The sequence below is a fragment of the Physeter macrocephalus genome, chromosome 5 (genome assembly GCF_002837175.3).
Source record: "Physeter macrocephalus isolate SW-GA chromosome 5, ASM283717v5, whole genome shotgun sequence".
Classification (NCBI taxonomy): Eukaryota; Metazoa; Chordata; class Mammalia; order Artiodactyla; family Physeteridae; genus Physeter; species Physeter macrocephalus.
Window position 1 is genome coordinate 23,832,276 of NC_041218.1, and position 19,205 is coordinate 23,851,480.

Genomic DNA, 19,205 nt, shown 5'->3' on the forward strand with positions numbered 1-19,205 from the left:
TTCCGCACATGCTCAGGGGCCTGCTGCGCATTTGTCCTGGGATCTCTCTCTTCCCTTCTGGCCTTGGGCAGCTGGCCAAGGCCTGGGACCACCAATCAGATCACAGTGATGAATGGATGACATCATGAAAAAACAGGGCAGGCCTGCAGGAAAGGGAAATGCAGAGGAGCCTCCCTTTTCCTCCAGAGTGCTTTTACAGCTTGTTTAGTGCCCTGACAGGCCCCAGCCCTTCTCAGGACCTGAGCTCCCCCAGAACTTGCTAAGAAAGTACTGAACCAGGCACAAAGCGAAGAAGGAAGGCTGTTAGCAAGCTCCTTCTGCTTCTAAGAGGAAAATACCCTCCCTGCCTTTCAACCCTCCCTTACTCTGAATGCGACTACCCCCAAAGAGTTTTAAAGGCTGTTGTCAATTTAAAACCCAGCTTTCCTGAGCTTTGTACCATGTGGGCCCCACATGCCCTGGTTTATCTGCAGTAGCCTTTGCTGTTTCTGGAAGGAGTTGAGGGGCTGTAGGTGCCTGCTCTGTGTTCTCCTACAGCTGCCTGGCTACTTCTGCGGGCCTTATTTCCCTGAGGAAGTCAAACTGAAGAACCGTAGAAACAAGTAGTTTCTTATCCAGAGGCTGGCTTGGTGAGGGTACCAGCTGAGAGGAATAAAATCCCAATGAGCAGCTCTGCTGGATCAACAAGCCCTGCTTCCTCATCCTTGAGCCAGAGGAAGAAAGAGCCCAGATCTTGGGATGGCTAGATCAGAGGCAAAGAACCAAGCAGGCTGACTGCTATTCAAGTCTATTTCAGGGAGAAATCACATTCTAGTTTGGACAAAATTCCAGAATCTATTAATCATCAAGGTACATTCACCATCAAGGTTAAATACAGTCAATTTAGAAAAGCAATTTGACAACCAACATATGCAAAGTACAAGCATGGAGGTTTATTTTTGTGTTTCATTATCAAGTCAGGGAGAAGGCTGAAAGGTCACGAGGCTTTCCGTATCTGATTCCATCAGCTCCCTCTCTGAGTCGTTTCCATTACGCCCCTGCTCTGTCGGCTCCCTCATGGCTAAAGCAACTTCTGCACTCACGTTCCTTGTTTTCTTTTGTTTACCGCGTGGGAGAAATGTCCTCTATGGTTACATTCTCTAAGGATGGGGTCAGAGACTGCATCCTGTGGTTTACATTTCCCTGGAAACAACATACAGTACAAAAGTGATGGCAGTTAATACGCTGATACGATGCTTTTCACAGTTAAAGCTTACCTGCAACAGTAAATCTTATTGGCTTAGATACATGGTTTGGATATATTTGGCCGTTCAGACATTCAAAAATTCCCTTCGATATGGAAGATGGCTTTTTCTCTTTACAAGCCTGTTGAGCCCATTTTTATGGTGTGTAGAGGGTGGCTTTTTAGCACCCAGTCTAAATAGCTAATTGTGAGGAAGCAACTTTTCAGCTCTAAACAAAATGCTAAACAATGATAAAATGGTGCCTTAAGTTCCTATTCCTTCCTACCTGCCCCCATCAAACCTCAAAAACTAGCACACTGAATCTTTTAAAAAAAAACATTTGACAGATACTTAGTTGTCTGTCCCAATATCCATTCTCTCCATTCCTTTAGTAATAGAATGGTTGGTTTTTAGTTGGACACAAGTTTCTGGTATAAATATTACATTTCCTGGCCTCCCTTATAGCTAGATAAGGCCACAGGACAAAAAAAAGAAAAGAGGTAAACTCAAGTGTTGGGTGAAATTTCTATGAGGAATCATTATGGGAAGGGGACATGCTCTTTTTCAGTCCTTGTTTTTCCCTTCTGGCTGGAATATAGACTTGATGGCTGGAGCTTGAGCAGCTCTTTTGGGCCATGAAGTGGCATGCCAAGGATGGTAGCATAGCAAGATAAAAGGGCTCCAATTCCTTGCAAATCATAAAATTATCATACTAGTCCTGAACTCTGTACCTCCAGACTCCTTTTAAGTATGAAGGAAATAAAGGTTTTCTGTGACTTTGAGCCAGACTTAAAACAAGCTGATAGAACTATATAAAATGACTATCTACTCTTCTGGACAAATTTTACAGGAAATTATGGTACTATTTACCAATAATTCTAAGCAATGAAGAAAATAGGGTTAATTTACAATCAAGTTGGACCTTAAGAATGACAAACATAATTTCTGAAAAAAGTTGTATAAATATATATTCCAGTAATATGAGTAACTTATTGGTTTTGTTTTTCTGTGTATACATTGATGTTGATGCTGTCACAATTTTGACTTCTGCACATTTACTGATGAGCACTTTGGTGAAAGTCTCCTCGACTATGTTGATTGTCCTTTGGTTTGAGGCTAAAGTCACTTTGGCAGGGTTGGGTATCATTTCAAAAGCTTGCTCAAGAATGACCAGGAAGGACTTCCCTGGCGGTCCCGTGGTTAAGACTTTGCCTTCCAATGCAGGGGGTGCGGGTTCAATCCCTGGTCAGGGAGCTAAGATCCCACATGCCTCAGGGCCAAAAAACCAAAACATAAAACAGAAGCAATATTGTAACAAATTCAATAAAGACTTTGAAAATGTCCACATCAAAAAAATCTTAAAAAAAAAAAAAGAATGATCAGGATATCTGGTTGTCAGTTGAGGCTGGGCCCAGGTTTTGTAGGGTTTAAAGCTTATACAATTTTGGAGACTCTTAAAAATAAAAAAGACTGGAAGGAGAGATGAGTCAGGAGTTATTGTTTAATGGGTACAGAGTTTCAGTTTGGAAAGATGACCAGGCCTCAGAGATTAGTTGTGGTGATGTTTGCACAACAATGTGAATGTATGTACTGCCACTGAACTGTAAACCTAAAAATGGTTAAAATAGTAAATTTTACATTGTGTGTCTTTTACCACAATTAAAAAAAATGCTGGAGCATAAAGAATGAAATTTTAAAATCCTTTGAAAGTATGATACAAAATTGCTGGAGGCCCTCCTAGGGCCTTGGAATAGCCCATGTTATTAAGGAACCCTGAAGCTTAAGCTTTATTATCTTCATGGTAAATATGTTCCATTTAAATATGTGTCACTATTTTAAAAAAAACCTGGGACTTCCCTGGTGGCGCAGTGGTTAAGAATCCGCCTGCCAATGCAGGGGACATGGGTTCGATCCCTGGTCAGGGAAGATCCCACATGCTGTGGAGCAACTAAGTCCATGCGCTGCAACTACTGAACCTGCTCTCTAGAGCCCGCAAGCCACAACTACTGAAGCCCACGTGCCCTAGAGCCTGCGTACCACAACTACTGAGCCCACGTGCTGTAACTACTGAAGCCCAAGTGCCTAGAGCCCGTGCTCTGCAACAAGAGAAGCCACCGCAAGGAGAAGCCCTTGCACCGCAATGAAGAGTAGTCCCCGCTCACCGCAACTAGAGAAAACCCGCGTGCAGCAACGAAAACCCAATGCAGTCAAAAATTTAAAAATAAAATAAAATTAAAATTACAATTAAAAATTAAAAAAATTGTATTACAAAAGGAGTACATGTGCTTGTAGAATAACAGAAAATACAGACAAGTTTAAAAACAAATAGCATATTCCTACCTCCCAGAAAACGTCACTGTAACAGCTACACGTGTGTGTACTAAAATGAGATCATACCGTAAAAATCGTTTTATAACTTTTTCATCACCTGTTTTATTTAGTCAACACTCTCTACCTTTGTGTTTTGGTATTATATCTAATCTCAGTTAATTTCCAGGCTATATTAAAATTTATTCAATTAATTCCAATTATTCTTATAGCTGGTTTATCCAAATCAGTATCCAATCCAGGACCACAATGTCCCTTAAGTTTATTTTAATCTCATCCAGTCTCTTTTTTAGAACACTTACTAGTGGAAACAATTAAGTCAGTTGTCCTACAGAATGTCCCACCTTCTGGGTTTCTCTGGTTATTTCTTTGTGTTTAGCTTGCTTCTCTAGCTACTATATTTCCTATGAAATAGAAGTTATATCTCGGGACTTCCCTGGTGGTCCAGTGGTTAAGAATCCATCTTGCAGTGCAGGGGACGCTGGTTTGATCCCTGGTTGGGTAAATAAGATTCCATATGGTGCAGGGCAACTAAACCCGCATGCCACAGCGACTAGAGAGCAGCCTGTGTATCGCAACGAAGAGCCCGCATGCCACAACTAAGACCCGACACAGCCAAAAAAAAAAATAAACTAATTAATTAATTAATTAATTTAAAAAAAGAAGTTATATTTCAAGGGCAGATGGATTCAGGTAGTAGTCACTATTTCTTAGTAAAGAGCTACCATGGGATCTATGTAAGATATTACTATCCTCTCCTAAAGAATTTCAGTAGAAATACATATAAAGAATACATAACAGAAGAAAAATGATTTCAGAAAATAGAATAAATTCTTTGAAAAGTATCTTCGCTGCACTCTAAAGGAAATTGAATACAATATGGGACTCTATGGAACAAAAATTCAGAGATACCAAAATTAGATGAAAAGAAGACTTGAAAAGGTAAGCGAAAAAACAAGAAAAACCCAGTAAATATCTGAAAGTCACAATAGAAGCCACAAGTAGAGTTGATATGGCAGAAAACTGAGTCAGAGTGCCATGGATAACAGGTTTGAGAATATCACACAGAACACAATAAAGAAAGGTGAAGAGATGAAATGATTAGAAAGAAAACGACAGCTATGTGAGATGTTTATATTGACCCAACATACAGCTAGAGTCCTGATGGAGAGGGAACAAATGGAATTGAAAAAATAGTCAAAAGCATAAAAGAAAAGCCCTTTCTGAAACAAAAAGACTCAATTTGGCAAATGAACAGGATTTCCTATATTCCAGGTAAATCGAGTAAAGAAACCACTGAGCTCAGAATAGCTCTTCTGAAGTTCCTAAATCTCAGAGATAACAAAAGCCTCCTCCTACAAACATCCAGACGGAAGAAGCAGACAATCTACCAAGAAGAATAAAATGAGAATGACCTCAGATTTCTTTTCAGCAATTTTAGATGGCATAAGACAATGGAACAATGTAGAAAGAGTGTTGAGGAGGAAAGGATGTGACCCAACAATTCCATAAATGGCTAGAAATTAATTCAAGTGTCAAGGTAGCAAAAATAATCTTAAAACTCTAAGCTCACTAGAATAAATAAAGCCATAAGCTGCTTCTTTGAAAAGGAAAAATTAGATGAACCACTAGCTAACAACTTAAGTTTTAAAAAGGAAGACATAAAACATAAAATTTGAAATAAGAAAACATAAATAAGTACAAGTAATAAGGAAGTACAGGCTCCTGGGTAAAGGTAGTAACATGAAGCTGTATTGCTTAGAGTATAATCTAGGTAGTCAAAAGCCCCCAAAGTACAGTGAGTTAAACAAAACAGAATTTTGATTCTCTCTTACATAGTGGTCCAAAGGTAAGCAGTCCACAGCTGGTAAGAGTATCTCTGCTATTCTCAACAGGTGGGTTCCAAGGTGGTTGCTCCAGCTCCTGCCAGTATGTTTGCATCCTGGCCAGTGAGAAGGGGAAAGGGGAAGGGGAGTGTACACTCTTTCCTTTTAAGGGCATGGCCTGGAAATGGCATAATCACTTTTGCTCACATCCCATTGGTTGGAATTCTGTCACATGGCCACACCCAGATACAAGGGAAGCTGGGAAATGTAGCTTTTAGCTGGGTGGCCATAAGCCCATGTAGAACTGAGTTCTATTATTTAAGGATGAAGGATATTGGTGGATTATCAGCAGACTCTGCAAAGAAGCATGTCACAGAATTACTCCCTCTGACATCCACAGTAAATACATATTTTTTTTTAACAACAAAATTTTAACTAGTGACACTCTAACCAGGAAAGAGGTTACGTGGTGGCCAAAGGATAGGGAAAACAGAAAACCTGGGTATGGCCTGATAATAAAGAAAGCAAGTTAATATAATTGTGTGTGTTCTCACAAATTACCCACCACCCCCAAAAGGAGAGAGGCAGCCAGAGATGAGTAATCAGCTCAGGGAAAACAACAGTAAGAAAAATCTTCAAGAGTAGAAGCCCTTATTGATCACAGCACTGCCTCTGCAGAGGCAGAAAAGCTCAGCTGGGCTCACCGTTTTTCAGATCTCCAGGCTGAATTGACAAAGATTATTCCATGAGAACAGGATGCATCTCCAACTAGAGAAAAGGACATTTAAAGGGCCATCAGGAGAGATAGCACAGCCCAAGATCTCACCTGGACGGACAGTCCAGAAGAGATTGGAGATGAGAAGTGAGTTGGAGTGAGGACAGAACAGGCAGGATATAGCTGAGGGGCTGGGAAAGGGCGGGAGAGAGCCTAGGAGGGAGCGATGGCACTCATTGGATTGTACCAGGGCACGAGTGATGCCGTCAGGGACTTGCTTCCCTGAGAGCTACAGAGGTGTGGGACCAGCAGAGCAAAGGAGCAGCCCCAGGGTGAGGTGAGAGCAGGACAGAGTGGAGACAGCAAAGTAGGCTTCAAGTTGTCTGTTCAAGTATCATCAAGTCAACCAGGAAATATCCAGCAGAAGGTAAACACTCCCATATGATGGTCCTCAACCTTGTCAGACCAAAGTCCCCTTTTCATGGCAAATATTTTGTAACACCTCTTCTGCTGTTCTGAAATAAAATACAGTGATTATACCATATATAAATATAAATATATACACATATAGGTTTTCAAAATCGATGTACTAGCTCAACTGTCATATAAAAGGAAAAAACTATAATAAAAATATATATTCTAATATGTAAATGCTTGCATATGACTCTTAGAAGTCAGAAGGAAAGCTAATCAGAGACCTGTACTCAGAATGCAGTAGTTACAAAAAAAAAAAAAATACTCTTGAAGGTGTATTGAACTGGCTTCTGAAAAACAGTAAAAGCCCACTATAGTTTGACAAGTGAGGTCCCAAATAGTCAATCAGATGCTGTGGCGTTATTCTGAAGTTAATAAAATACCTGGGGTTAGCCTACTCAGCCAAGGGGCTGAGAGGTGCAGATCCAATCCACTGGGGTCCCGCCTGCAGTGTGGCGCCACCTGGTGCCAGTCATTCGCTCTGCTACATCGTCAAGAATCCGGGTCTTCGGGTTGGGCTGGGCCCCTGGTTTAGCAACTAGGCTGGGCTGAGCCTGCAACCAAAGGTCTCAGTGACGACGGCTGACAGAAGTGGGCGCAAGAGGGACTGACACTTGTGAGAAGAGGCCCAGAGGCCATTGGCCCTACTGCCCTCTGGACTTTGAGACTCACAAGCTGCCCAAAGTTCCTGCCAAGCTGTTCTGGGCTTCACTTTTCTCATCTGTAAGGTATAGTTCAAAATAACAGCTAGCTCACACAATTGGGAAAATTACATTAGATTGTAGAAGTGGAGACAATTTGAAAAATGCAAAGCATTTACAAATGGAATGTCCTGAGTGTGCGTGTGTGATGATCCCATACCACTAGTTGCCACATTCTTCTTGCATCTAGGCATGGCCCTTGAATGGTGGTGAGGGGAGGGATAAATATGACAGAAATTCCTTTCGTTCTTTGTGCAAGGCAGCGTGGAGACTTTAGGGGGCTATAAAACCAACTTAGAATAAATTATGACTACTTCTTTGTTTGTCATGGACACATGGTGTGTTTCTGGTTATCGCTGCAACTATTAACATTCAAAAACAGGGTTTTGCTTGGGGGCATAATTAAAAAAACGTATTTCTCCGATGGGGAAATAAGTTGATTTATCCTAAGTCAGGCAGGAATCAGAGACAGATTTGAAAACCTGAACCATCCTCTCTCAGTGTATCTCTAGATTGTTGTATTTCTGGTTGTTTCCATTCAAGTTATAGCTCCTGAAAGTGGCCTTAGCCTTAATAAGTCTAGATTTTAATTTATTTTTTTTTAATTGCCATTGGTAATTTTTTTTTTTTTTTTTTTTTTTGCGGTACACGGGCCTCTCACTGTTGTGGCCTCACCTGCCGCGGAGCACAGGCTCCGGACGCGCAGGCCCAGAGGCCATGGCTCACGGGCCCAGCCGCTCCGCGGCATGTAGGATTCTCCCGGACTGGGACACGAGCCTGCGTCCCCTGCATCGGCAGGAGGACTCTCAACCACTACGCCACCAGGGAAGCCCGGTAATTTTTTTTTATATATAAATTTATGTATTTATTTTTGGCTGCATCGGGTCTCCATTGCTGCGTGCGGGCTTTCTCTAGTTGTGGTGAGCGGGGGCTACTCTTCGTTGTGGTGCGAGGGCTTCTCATTGCCGCGGCTTCTCCTGCTGCGGAGCACGGGCTCTAGGCGCGCGGGCTCAAGTAGTTGTAGCACACGGGCTCAGTAGTTGTGGCTCGCCGGCTCTAGAGCACAGGCTCAGTAGTGCTCCGTGGCATGTGGGATTTTCCCAGACCAGGGATTGAACCCATGTCCCCTGCACTGGCAGGTGGATTTCTTAACCACTGCGCCACTAGGGAAGTCCCTAGATTTTCATCTAAAATGCTCATTTTATGAAGCTTTACCATTCTCAGTGGTTGTTTTTCTTTTGAAACCACAGTCTTGGATTTCTCAAGATTGACCCCTTGTGGGCTTTTTTTTTTTTTTAGGAAGATAAGGAAGACTTTATTTGGGACAAGAGGGGTGGGGGGACTAACACAACAGGTAGAGGGACCACCGCAATGGAATTTTGCAGCTGGGGAGAGAGATCGGGCTCAACTTTGAATGCAGGATGGATAGGTGGCAATTTATAGCCAAGGAGCAGGGTGAGGAGAAGTGGATGGAAAATTACTAAGAGGAAGCATCAGGGGTAAGGAGGATTCTGGCTAAACTGACAGACAGGATTCTTGCTGAAGATGAGACATGTTTTGTTTTGTTTTCTAAATCAATGGCCTGTGGTTCTGAGAGTTCATTAGTGGATCCCTTGGTGGCCCCAGGACGCAGGTCAGGACCTCTCATTTCTACATATTCACTGTCCCAGGTTCTCTGCTTCCCCTACCTGCTGTCTTATCAATACCACTAGAGTCTTAATGGACCCGCTGTTGATTATTTCTCTTGAGACTTAAACAAGGGCATTTGTGAAGCTTTCATCTCACTTCCATCACACATTTTAAGTGGGTCTATCTTGGTATTATTCCTTGAGGACATTTTCTCTTTTCTCTGAATTCCATTTCAGAAACTTTAAGATGCATTCTTACATTGTTTGAGGGATTGTTTTTGCAAATGTCATGTCCTGGTGGGCTCTAAATGACTCTGGATAACAATGTTTTATCCCTTTTCCCTTTTAAATGATGCGTTTATTGGCCATTAAAAGCTTTACCAATCCCTTATGTTGTGTTATTTTCATCTAAGAAATAGTCTCTGGGAAGTCAGTTTCACTAAGTTCATTCAGCAAAGGCTGTAGTTTCTTCCCTCGTTTGCCAGAAGGAACAACATGGGGCAGCCGGAGCTAGCTGTGGCAGAAATGGATTTACTTAACAACCTTTAACTGGGTACCTGGCAGGAACCAGGCACTGAAGGAAACACAAATGAATAAGACACCTGTGGTTGCCATGTTTACATAGCATCCACTTTTCTGGGGATAGCAGCACACCAATTAGACCTCATGGTTGTAGGCACAGGAAATGACAGGCCAACCTAAGCCAAAGAGAATTCTTTGGAAGACGATTGGGAGGTCTTGACAACAGCTGAAAGTTAAGGGAACCAGACTCGGGGGATTTTGGGTTCTTGTCAGGAATCAAAAGAGGAGCAATAAGCTGGATGGATGCCCGGCCCCTGTCACATAGCCAGCAGTGCCTGGTCAGGATGCTGCCCCCACTGCCACACCTTCATTTGTGGTGAAGAGCAACATCCTTGCTCAAGATATAAAATTCAGGAGGGAGCATCCAGTTAGCTAAGTCCATAATGGACCTGAAGGGTGAGGGGAGGGACTGGTTACTGGAACCAGAAAGAGATAGTTGACTGGAAGAGGCTGCCATGAGAGGAGCAGTTTCCTTCTGTTAAAGGACACACAGCCAGCCTCATGCTACTACAAAGGAGGGAATAATTGTCTTGGCCCCATCCTCCCCTCTCCCTCTGATCTCCTACCTGGACTTCCCACTGGCCAAACCCACCCGGAGACCACAGGCAACAGGCCCTTTGATGTAGGCTATACAGATCAACTTGTACAACAGGCAGGAACCATAGGCGTTCTGGGGCATGGAGAGGGTGGAGAAGGCAGAGAGTGAGTTTGGAGGGAAAAGGGAAGGTAACTGGCACAGGTAGGTATAAGGCCAAAGCTAGGTTCCTGGGTGATTGACTGTTAAATGGAGAACCACAAGGACAGAAAGCATGGCGGAGACATTAAAGCCAGTGACAGTGTCCCAAACAAAGTGTACATTAAATCCAAGTCCTACATCCTTGGTGCTGCTCTGGGTCTGCATTTTCTAAGCCTGTCTCTCCAATTGTCTCTGATTCTGTGAGTCAGCCTCCAATGGCATGGGGTGGGGGGGTACAAAACCCAAGCTTTTTCTGCCGAAGATAGAGTAGTTCCTATTGCTTGCAGCTGAAGGACTCTGATACCGAAATTGGTACTAGAGTGGATTGCAGGTTATAGGTCCCCAGGGAATTGATTACCCTAACAAGATGGAATAGAATGCAGCAAGATTCCAGCAATATTCAGGGAGGGGAAGTTAACTGTCAATGGCCCACAGCTAATTAAATTATAAGTTGTTGATAATGAGGACCATTTGTTGGCTGAGCGCATCTGGGGAACAAGGTGGCTGCTGCCTTAGGACAATATAAAGGGTATGAAGACTTCCAGGACACTGGGGTACAATGGGTGCTTCTGATGACACTGAATAACTCAAAGAAAGAGAAAAAAATTTCAAAGAACTCAGAATCTGGTTCTTTGGGTTGTTGAATTTTGAAGACTGCCGAAGTCACAGCTTCAATTCAGTCTTTCATGTGAAAGAGGCACAATGAAACAGAGTGAATCTCTAACAACTGGAACAGGAATAGCTGACAAGACTTGGAAGACCCAAATCCTCAAATCCTTCTGGAAATTTCCCACTGCCTATCCCTTGTGAGAGGAAGCCTTTCCCTTCTTGCAGGAGGATGCTAAAAATTCCCCTCAATGTTAGGAGGCTGATTACCAGAATTCGATTCCACAATGTCCAGTGGGTGTTGGGTAGATAAGTGTAGAAATAAACGTAGGGAAGAGAAAGTATTTACCCAGGAAAACATATTGTAGAAAAATTTGACAATTTGTATCTGTAAAGTCTGGGAATATCTATTAGAATAAATTTTAAGGCACTCCATCAAAGAGGGAGAACATAATTTTAGATAGGATTGATTTTATTGATATGGGTGCTCTTCCCAGAGGTTATGTAATGATTCTGCTATTTCTCACATCTCTGTATGTTTCTAATAGTTTCCTGTGTTGGTTAAAGTGAGCTTGGATTCAACCCAGTTCACATTAAAGAACAATGAGAGATAACTAGTAAGAACCTGCTGTATAAAAAATAAAATTTAAAAATTAAAAAAAAATGTGTAAAGTATACAGTGATGGCAAATGTCCTTTCAGTGTAAAAATCCCCCATTAAAAAAAAAAAAAAAAAAGAACAGTGAGAGGCCAGAAATTCCTTGATACGACGTAGAAAGAGGAATTCAAAGGCTTTGGGAGGCAAGAATACTGACTCCTCTATCATGTACTTGTCCTCGTCCAACTCTGTCCTTTGAGAAGACCCTGAATACTTGTACATCTCCAAGGTTTTGAGAAAGCATTAGAATGTTTAATAGGCTCTCTGCAAGCCAGTAAGTGGGCTCCAGTGGAGATCTCAGTGGGGCAAAGAGGGTTCTGGGGAGCACTCAAGGAGCAGAAGCATGGTCAGGCTTGGTAATCAGAGCTGAGAATGGTTTGACCTTTTGACATCTGGGTCTGTACTTAATTAACTAAGGGTGCTCTGGGGACATTTTTCATGGCTTCTGGCTGCTGGTACTTCTATTTGGGGATTTACACTTTGTGAGTTTTACTTCGCCTGGGAGGAAGCCAGACCTTACTTAGCTAGACTCCGTTTCAGCTCAGGTACATCCTGCAACCTGGGTTCTCCCAAGCAGACTCACTTGCTTGGGAGTGAGAACATAAGGAAGCCAGCACTGCACAGAGTCTCGTTTTCTGGGCCAGGTGGCAGTAGAAGTGTCTGATTTTAGAAGACTCCTGGCCCAGGGTCACTGGTGGGAGCTGTAGTGTATGTGCAACAGTGGGGAGTGGGGTCTTTGTTGGAGCAGTCCTGCTGTGGTTGGGCCATCATTCTTTGTCCTGGCTGCGTAAGCCTTCAAGCCATTTCTCTCTTACCTTTCTGGAGAGTGTGTCAGCTATTGGATAGCCTGTCCAATGTTCATTTTACGCCTGAACTAGTGAGACTTGGTTGTTGACAACTAAAAAAATCAGGGCTGACTTAAGGTCTCTAGGAATAAAATTGATAGGCAGTGACTAAGGTCATTTGCATCATCAAAAGAATGATGATAGCTAGCTCTGAGGAATATGGTTACAGAATCATGGCTGCTCACCACTTTTCAAGCCTCAGTCAATACTCAGACCCAGAGCTCCTCAAATGAAGGGAAGGCCGGAGCCCTTCACCAAGGACCCTGTTATAAACACCATGGAGCACCTACTATGAATCTTTCTCCCGGGCATCCCCAAAGAGACTTTCAGCCACTGACAAGGATAATGTGCCCTCGTAAAAGGGAAATGCATAAACATTCAGGGACCACAGGGACTCTTAGTTAACACCAGTGAGGGGACCCAAAAGGCTACTGTGTAGTCTGCCAGTCAAAATGGAATGCCTCAGAGTCAATGTTGAGTAAAAAAACTGTTTCAGAGGAACATACAGAATATAACATCATCTGTCTAAACATTTTCTCCCTATCTGAAACATGCATGTGGGTAAAACCACCCACAAACCACTCAAAGATAGGTAGGTGGTAGGTAAGTAGGTAGGTAGGTAGATAGATATACAGATATAATATATGGACAGATATAGAGATACATAATGATATATATAGATATACATATCTATCTGCTATCTATTGCTGCATAATAGATTACCCCCAAAACTTCATATGTTTATCCCCAAAACACACATTTATTATCTCACAGCTTCTATGGGACAGGAATCCAGGCATGGCTTAGTTGGGGTCTCTGCTTCCAGATCTCTTATGAGGCTGCAGTCAAGGTGTTGGCCCAGGGTCTCTCATGAGACTGTAATCAAAGTATTGGCCAGGATCACCATCACCCTACAGTTCAACTAGAGCAAGATCCACTTCCAAGCTCACCCCGTGATGTTGACAGGATCCAATTTTTTACCATCTGTTGGCCTGAGGGCCTCAATTCCTCGCTGGCTGTTAGTTGGAGGCCACCCTTGTTTCCTGGCCAGGTGGTCTTCCCTATTGGAGCAAGCATATGAGAACAGCCAGAGAGAGAATGCCAGCAAAATGGAAGTACAGACTTATAATCCAACCTTGAAAGTGACTTGCTATTCACTAGAAGCAAGTCACTAAATCCAGTCTACACTCAAGGGGAGGGAGGATTAGGGGTATTACAAAAGGGCAGGGAGGCTTCTAGAAGGAGATATATATATATATAAATTTTTTAAAAATTGTAAATTATAAGCAGCAAATTCAGGATAATAATCATCACCCCTCTGGGGTTCAAGGAACTGAAGACCTAACTGATTAACTGAGGAGGGTGACAGAGGGACCTCAGCTGTACAGACAATACTTCTGTTCATAAACTGCATAGCAAGATGCAAGTTTCTCCTGCATAATTTCTATTTTATTTTAATTTTAAAATTATTTTCATCAGCATTTTACATGAACATAGTATACAAAGTCAAATCAAGGCCTGTTATCAAAAATAGCAGTCACAGGACTTCCTTGGCAGTACAGTGGTTAAGACTCCATGCTTCCACTGCAGGGCTGTGGGTTCGAACCCCGGTGGGGGAACTAAGATCCCACATGTCACGCAGCCAAAAAAAAAAAAAAAAAAAATAGCAGTCACTTGTCCACATACCCTCCATCGCCTCATTCATTTCTCAGAAATAAATAAACTCTTTTAGATATTTCTTTGAATAGTTATCCTCGGATCTCTCAAAAACACACTTACATTGTTACTTCTTGATTTTTCAGTTTTGGGTATTAGCTACTGATTTCCAACTATAAAAGATGAAGATGTACTCTTTATCACCTCCCTCCTCTCCCACACCTTCCCCCCAACCTCCACACAATTGCCTTTCACCCATCCTCCAAATACAGTTCTTGCTATCTTTGATTAAATCTATATTCTATCTAAATGTACATAGTATTATGAATAGTCACAGACAAAGCATATACTTGAATTATATTTCTTTTTAGTACAATTTTTCTTCTTGGAGTTAATAATTATAGCATCGTTTTGGTTGCTTGGTTTTATATACTATTCTTAATATACCCCTAAACTCTGCCATATGTGTAAACCTCCTCTCATTACATTCAAGCACATCAGGTATTCCACCAGTGTGATCCCTGTGGAGACACATTTAGACACATTTAGTTCCAAGAAGAACTAACTGCTCTGCTGTCATTCCAGGCTCTCCCTTCATCGACATCTTGGGTTTCCTTCACTTCTCTCCTACATTGAACCCAACCCTTTCCTGGGTCCATGTTTTCCTCCTTCTGAGGAATTTTAATGGAGTGCATCCTCCAGAAGTTTCCAAAGAAAGAGTTGTATGGAAAATTTTCTTAAGTTGCATGTCCGAAGTTTGGAGATTTTTGTACCTAAGGATGGAAATGATTCCACCAGAGGCACAAAAATCATTCCACTGATTGAAAACTGAGCCTGATGCTGCTTTTTTGGGCTCCTCTTGCCATTAGGGGAACATGGCGATTATGTATAAAAGGGGGTTCTGGAGTTGTTTGAGAGCACTGACTCACTATCAAAGGCAAAAAGTGTTGCTTCTACACGATAGGGGCAGGGAGGAGTAGGAATGGAACCCAGGTGTTCCTTGAAATGCCTCTTTACAGCTCCTGCTCAGTTAACAGAAGAGCACATGACCCTACACAGCAAGACCAGCGAGGGCTTAGGTTTTTCAGATATTAAGTTTTGTGGTCTCCCTACCAAGAGAAGAATCCCATCCGGCTGAGGTGCTCGTTAAAGCAAGATGTACCTGAAATGGAAGGTCATAAATACTAGCTACTGCCTGGTTACCAAGATGCAGAAACAAGAACCTCCACCTGTATTTCTTTCTTTGCGGTGAAATATATAATTTATGTTATTCCTTCTCTCATTATTATACATAGGGTATATTTGGAGCATTTCAATTTACCATTTGCTATAGAATTTTTGGACTATAAAGGCAAGATAGAAACAAACCAGGGGAAGAATAGACATTGCCCAGTGAACCCAAATTTGGAAATGGATGCAGTAATTGAGGAGGCTTTGTGTTTTCCCTATAAAGAGAGATTTCCCCCACCCCACCCCAAACACAGGCATTATGTTAGTTGAAGATTATTATTATTATTTTTTTTTTTGTGGTACGCGGGCCTCCCTCTGCTGCGGCCTCTCCCATTGCGGAGCACAGGCTCCGGACGCGCAGGCTCAGCGGCCACGGCTCACGGGCCCAGCCGCTCCGCGGCATGTGGGATCCTCCCAGACCGGGGCGCGAACCCGGTTCCCCTGCATCGGCAGGCGGACGCGCAACCACTGCGCCTCCAGGGAAGCCCTGAAGATTATTTTTAATAGTGAAAATAATTATAGAATAAGAGTGTATACGAGGGGTTTGGACAGTATCAGAGAAGAACCCAGGTCTCACAGAGGATGGCAAGGAGAAACAAAGAAATGACTCCAAAGAAAACGACTAAGGAAGCAATCAGATGACTTAGCCCAAAGTTGCCCAAAGTAGACAGCAAGAGTCAATAGATCGGGACTTCCCTGGTGGCGCAGTGGTTAAGAATCCGCCTTCTAATGCAGGGGACAAGGGTTCGATCCCTGGTCTGGGAAGATCCCACATTCTGCATAGCAACCAAGCCTGTGTGCCACAATTACTGAGCCTGCGCTCTAGAGCCCGCGAGCCACAATTACTGAGCCCACGTGCCACAACTCTGAAGCCTGTGGCTCTAGGGCCCGCGTGCCACAACTACTGAGCCCGCGTGCTGCAACTACTGAAGCCTGCTCACCTAGAGCCCCTGCTCCACAACAAGAGAAGCCACCACAATGAGAAGCCTGTGCACCGCAACGAAGAGTAGCCCCCGCTCGCCACAACTAGAGAAAGCCCACGCACAGCAACAAAGACCCAATGCAGCCAAAAAAAAAAGGAGTCAATGGATCAAAGCAAGACAGTTTGTTATAACAGCACAGCAAACAGCAGGAGCATCAGCATGGCAGTGCCAGGCCCCCAATCCCCACAGGGCAACATGATGGGCCCAGGTGAGGGCTATGCCTGCAGTGGATACATTGAAGCTGAGGAACCCAGGTCTAAGGGCTCAGTAAACAGTAACCAAACCAGTGTCCTTCCCCAAGAGCAAGTCATCGTAAGGTAGTCATGTGTTAGTCACCTTGATCTATTTAACTGCCTATGTGACTAGCTACACAAATAGCTCAAGGTCAGAGGACAGTTAGGCCTTGAAATCTGGCTTCCTCAGCAAGGATATACAGAGATGCTTGAGGCCATGGCAGAGTGCCTCTCTGAACACAAAGTCAGACTGTGGTGGACATTTGTTATTATCAGCAACCAGACATCCATTCCCCTAATTGTTCTTTTGTAACAGCCCTCAATTTCCTTTGGGGAAACCACTCAGCCTGCTGCAGCATTTGACGAAATGTTCAATTAGCCATCCTTACCTGAATCCCCAGAGCTGTTCTGGTGTCAGTGCGTTCCAAGACTGACTTTTCAGCTGTCCCTTTGATGCCGTGAGCCAACTCATATTTTTCCAATAAATTCCTTTTGGTTTAAATTAGAGTCAGCTTCTCTTACTGGCAATCAGAAAACTTTAATATAAAATGGTGTCTCTTCTCATAGTCCCACCAAGGAAACAGACAGGTAAGCAACTACAGTGGTGTGAGAAATGCTGTAAAATGGGTACACGCAGGGCACAAGGGTAGCATAGAAGAACTCCATCAAGAAGGACAAGTATCATGAGAGCAACAGGTAGAAACTGCAAGGACAGGTATTTGAATAGAGTGAAGGATGTACAACATCCTTGCACTATCTAAACACACGGTGTATTATGGAAACCACAAGAAATTTGGCATGGTGGAAGCATGAGGTTCAAGGGGAGCAGTGGCCAGTGGAGAGGCTGGAGAGAGAGGCCTGGTCATTTTGTATCAAAGAGTTTGCTTTTATCAAGGGTGAAGTGATGGATTTATGTTTCAGAGAGATGGCTTTTTAGAAGTATAGATGGGAAATGGATTGGGAATAAATCGAATTCATAAGAGTATGAACTTCAGAGTTAGACAGACTGGGTTCAGATCCTGGTTCTGCTACTTGCTCCCTATATGACCTTAAGCAAGTTCTTTTTTTTTTTTAATTAATTAATTAATTTATGGCTGTGTTGGGTCTTCGCTTCTGTGCAAGGGCTTTCTCTAGTTGTGGCAAGCGGGGGCCACTCTTCATCGCGGTGCGCGGGCCTCTCACTATCGCGGCCTCTCTTGTTGCGGAGCACAGGCTCCAGACGCGCAGGCTCAGTAGTTGTGGCTCACGGGCCTAATTGCTCCGCGGCATGTGGGATCCTCCCAGACCAGGGCTCGAACCCGTGTCCCCTACATTGGCAGGCAGATTCTCAACCACTGTGCCAGCAGGGAAGCCCTTAAGCAAGTTCTTGAACCTTTCTGTGGCTCGGGTTCATCATCTGTAAAATGTGATCATAGAGTATCTACATCCTAATGAGTGTGTCGCTTAAGTGATCTTTGTAAAGTCTTAGCATAGTGTTTGGCATATAGTAAGTTTCTAATGAAATTAGCTATTATTGTTACAATGATGACAGAATCTGGGAGACCAGTTGGGGTTACCACAATAATCTAGGTGAGAGTTGATGGAGGCTTAAACCAAGGCAATAGAAATGAGGATGGAGATCTCCTAAATGTTTGTAAACATACCATATTAGGGATACTTTTGAGAGTGGAATGCGTACACATTAATAATGATACTAGAACAACAGGCATAAATTGGGAAGGGTGGTCACCCTTCACATTAGTCTTTTCTAAGCTCTGCTTCTAGATGTCCCTCACCAGCACCAACAATGCTCAGCTTGTTTGATTGTAACATGCTGAAAGGAAATTTGTTGTTTTAATTTTTATTGGAGGCAGGAAGAAATCAACAAACACTAGGCATTCTCTCAGCTCAGAGTCTTTTCTGACCCAGTCTAGCTAGTATTTACCACTCAGCCCAACTAAGCATGCACAAGGGGAGGGCAGTCATGTTCTTTCTCCTACCATCACTGTATTACCCACGTGTGAACTATAGGGAAGCAGGTCCTCCAGCCCTGATTTGCAGACCAGGTGGCTCAAACATCACGTCAACCTAAATGGCTTTCCTGTGTCTCCAAAACAGGGCTCAGTATCTCTCCCATATGCTCCCTAAAGGCAAGTATCATGTCCATCTGTCTTGTTCTCTCTAATATACCCAGCAACTAGTGCAGTGTCTGGCACCTAGCAGGAGCTTGATAAATGCCTACTGAATGTTGTGGTAGTATTCCTCAAGTCAGTATTCCCCATTTGTCCAGAGGTTGGTCAAGGGTCCTCTTCTATCCCTGATATACACAGACACTGTGTCTTCCACTTGGGCTTTATTAGGTCCTGGTTAGGAAGTGTCAATCAATTAGGACTTCCAGTGATGGGTGGTCACCATCTTCCTTGACAGAAGCCCCATCTTCATTAGCAACCAAAGTTTGCATGGCCAGGATGACCTTTCATAGCTTTACCTTAACACAGGAAATGGGGCAGGAAGACTCACATTCTTGTTTGAGGTAAGTGGGGTAACACAAAAACATCTCCTAGTTGATTGCCGTCATTCTCAGTATTCTTTCACTTTGGGCTTGTAGCAGCCCTGTCTCTGTTTCCCCCTATCCCTTTGTAAGAGGAAGTTGGATTTCTCCCCAGGTTCTTTCCTCCGGACTGGCTTTCTTGGCTTTGCTTGGCTGTTTGAGGGTTTCAACTGAGCTAACAGAATGTTTTTTCCATTTATTTCCCAAGGAGTGAGCTATTGCTCCTAATTAGTCCTTCTCCAGCCCCTCCCC